The sequence below is a fragment of the Chenopodium quinoa genome, unplaced genomic scaffold, assembly GCF_001683475.1.
Source record: "Chenopodium quinoa cultivar QQ74 unplaced genomic scaffold, ASM168347v1, whole genome shotgun sequence".
Taxonomy (NCBI): domain Eukaryota; kingdom Viridiplantae; phylum Streptophyta; class Magnoliopsida; order Caryophyllales; family Amaranthaceae; genus Chenopodium; species Chenopodium quinoa.
The window spans coordinates 2069692-2073674 of NW_018742770.1; positions in this window are offsets into that span (position 1 = coordinate 2069692).

Sequence of the window (3983 nt, forward strand, 5' to 3'; positions counted from 1 at the left end):
GATTATTTAGTAATATTTTATAAGTATTCGCTCTTTATTAATGCGCACAGTTTTTTTTTTTGGGAGAAAATTTTACGTTTGATAACTAATAAGGAGAAAATCTTAAAAGTTTCGGTGTATTAATTTATCTTTGAATGGAATAAATATTAATTAGAAACATCAAAAAGATTTGGAAGGATATAAGTATATACGGAGGAGTGTTTTTTTAACATGTTGAGTTATACGATATGTTTTCTCATTACACATGAATTTTTCTAAATAATATTTAAACTATTTAAAACATTTTGCACGCATTGCGTGCGCCTCTAACCTTGTTAGAATAAAGCCACAAAATCATACTTGTATTAACAAAATTAAGATCAACCAAACAAAATCTTAGTCTATTTTCATTGTTAATTAGGGATTAAAAGGAACAGTAAAGATCACGCTATATCATTTTCACAATACACAGTGGACAATGGTTTTCAGTGGAAATTAATTTAAAAGTTGAAAGGGATAAGATAATTAATAATTGACCTGACAAATTAATTCGAGGGCATAATCTTCGTTATCCATTGGTGGATTTTCTAGTTTTAAATAAAATAATGACCAATTGCACATGAAGTTACTCTTCTTTTGGCGACATAACTGCTTGTTGGAGATTTGGAGACTATTTTCTAATTGCAGAAATATTAATAGTACTAATTAAAGTATGGATCTTTAGATTGTTCTTTTGTCTAAAGAAGAATGCTCCAATATTATTTGTTTCACAGGGACATTAAATATGTGTAAAATAATCTCAAATTCGGTGAGTCATTTTAGAATAATCTTAGATTAAAGTTGGGTTTTAAAAATGATCATTTTAGAGAATAATGCTTTTTAAGTGAGTTTTATACTCCCATTGATTGGGATTAATTTTCAATCATAAAAACAATCACAATCGATAATAAAGGTAACTCCGATTTGTAGTAGTCTTCTAATTATAAAGTTGTCATTCTTGTTCTTCTTCTAAATCTTTTTTATGTTAAAGAGAAGGCCGGAATTCCATTAAACTTTAACCCTCGCAGTCTTTTTGATCGAGTATTTATGGATTAGACACTTAAAAGTATATAATGTAATATCAAAGTACATCTGTACATGGGAGGGAACATAATCACTACACCCAATCGCCCTTACTTGACAAGATTTGAAGCTCAATCTATCAAGCCTAAATAACATGAAGTAAGAACTTTACAAGTGAGTCAAGTAAGAAATTTAGAGTTTATAGTATATTGTTAATATTATTATATACTCCGATTCGTAAGTATTGCATATCATGTAATCTTGCTCGGATCATCTCAATCAGCAAAACTGATTCGATATAATTTGTTATTGTTTCAATCACTCTTAGCAAAATCCAATGTTTCATCCATCTACCCAATTTTAATTAGCTGTGTTTAGACTTAAGAGCTACAACGTCTACAAGTTCTCCTTAAATTAACCCATTATTATTATTATTATTAAACAACCTTGTTTAGAGGGGAAACTGGTGAATGATAGCTAGTTATTATTAGCTACCCATTATACGGTTATATATATACTTAGCTTCGTAATTTCGTATATTTAGTGCCAAAAGAATATTCCATTTGATGACATATTGACACATGACTAACAGAATATGAGTATTAACATAATAGCATAAGACAAACTGCTTGGAAAGCAATGTTGTTTGCTTCAATATTCCCTTGGTTTATTTTAGTTATTAAAATTTTGTTTTGTATGTTGCCAATATTATAATTTTGACCCTTAATGTATCAAATTATCAATTAATAAATACAAATTATATAAACTATTATATACAGTATATGTTAAAATGAATCTACCAAGATGGAACACGAATATTTTTCTTAATATATAACTAATAACTAATGTCATTTTAAAGTTATGTAGGTGAATAGTGCAAAAGTCAATACAGATTGAACAACTAAAATGCATGATATATATTGGCAATTGGATCTCTAGATGTCAAAAATATACCAAAAAAAAAAAACCCTTTAAATAAGATAAAGATTTTTCAAACATTATCCCTCAGAGTTAAAAAGTCGTCAAATATTAAGGTGGAGTAGATTTGCGTATTCGCAAATTCATAAGGGTTATTTCATTAGTATTATAGGGGTTAGTTGGTCAGTGTTAAAAGGGTTACTTCGTCAGTGTTATAGGGGTTACTCGTTCAATATTATATGGAGTTACTTATTTATATATATATATATATATATATATATATATATATATATATATATATATATATATATATATAAAAGTGGCCACACAAATCATGCTCTTGCGTACTTGAGAATTGGAGTTGTGATCGAGTATCATTGATCTTAGTTACCTTGAATCCCTAATTTATTTGGCTCCCAAAAATCGTGCTAATTTAATTCTTTAATTTTATTGGAGTCAATTTTTTTCTCCATATTTGTTGTATTTGTATGTAATTTGAGACAACTTTATCCTACTAGAACGGTAGAACCAAGCATAGCAATCATAAAATTTCTTGACTAAAATTGTAGCTTAAGATGGATCTAGAAGTCGGTCTGGTCTGCCTACTAATTGACATTTAAGCATCTCCCTACCATAATCTTGTAAAACAAATCTTAATATTATAATTGTTCTATACCCTACGCCTTACTATAATATATATTAATTAAGTCTCTTCAATTCCTTACTATTTCCATATTATTTAACATGATTATATTCTCAACTCTCAAATTCTAAGATGTCTTCAAATCCTTAAATCAAATTGTGACGTGCATAAGTGCATTATTTAACATATAGATACACCAAACTTTTCGCCATGCTTCTCTTTAATGATTGACGGTTGATAGGATAAGAGTTGGGTGATGAAGTTAAAGCATGCAAAGACTAATCCAATGTGTAGCAGTGTCGATGGTAGATAGCTTAGTTAACCGAGTTTCATTTGCTTCAATTTGATCACCGTCTAACCGTGTTCACATACTGTGTTATAGCGAGTACTATATAGCTTAGGTGATCAAATTCCGTCTGCTTATTACCTTCAGTCCTTCATGCATAACTAATTTGAATTAAAATGTTGACATTTTTGTAACCCAAATAGTTAAAATTTCAACAACAAAAATAAATAGTTTTAGTGGGTTGGGTTATATTAAAAATTAGGGTATGTCTTCAATAAACATTTCATAATACCTCTTGATTAAGGGTTGTTTTAGCTATTAACTACCAAATCTATATCTATCTATACTTAGTATTTAAAAAAGAAAACCAAAAAAGACATATGTCATCATTCTATTACACTTCCCTATCATCTTCTTCAACTCAATATGCCACATGTCGTTTTTATTGTTCTTAACTCTTTCATTAAACACTTTATCTTCATCTCCCCTCTTTAATTCAACCTTTTTATTTTCTCTCTTTGATTTTAGTCCCTCCATCTTCTTTCTATTAAGTCTCATTTTAAATTAAAGTCCCAAAATTTTTATCTCTTTAATTATGTTTTCAGTTACATATTACACTCATAATTATTTATCGGTATTTCCTCACTCATCTCTCAATGTAATTTTCTATGAACAAGCCGTGTATTGCACGGGCCAGAAGACTAGTTTTAAGTAAACAATCTAACCCATACAAACACTACTTTAAGATGAGGGTTGGATCGTGTTGAATTAATTAAATAGTGGTGATTTGTTATGTTGTTAGCCATAGGCCCATAGTAACAGGAGGGCTGGATCGTGTTGGATGGACTTCTTTAAAGCCCAATAAACTATGTGGTCATACTAATAAGTCTGAATCAATTATACTTCCTCTCCTTTGTAGGGTAAGTATGCTACTACTTGTAATACGTAGTAACATAAGGAGTAGCATATACAGATTACAAATATACTTACTTCCATTACTAAATGGTCACACCTTTTACCAATTGGTTATTGGTGTAGTGGTGATTGAGACTATACTTGGTAGGAAGGACCCGTGTTCGATCCCCCACAACAAGA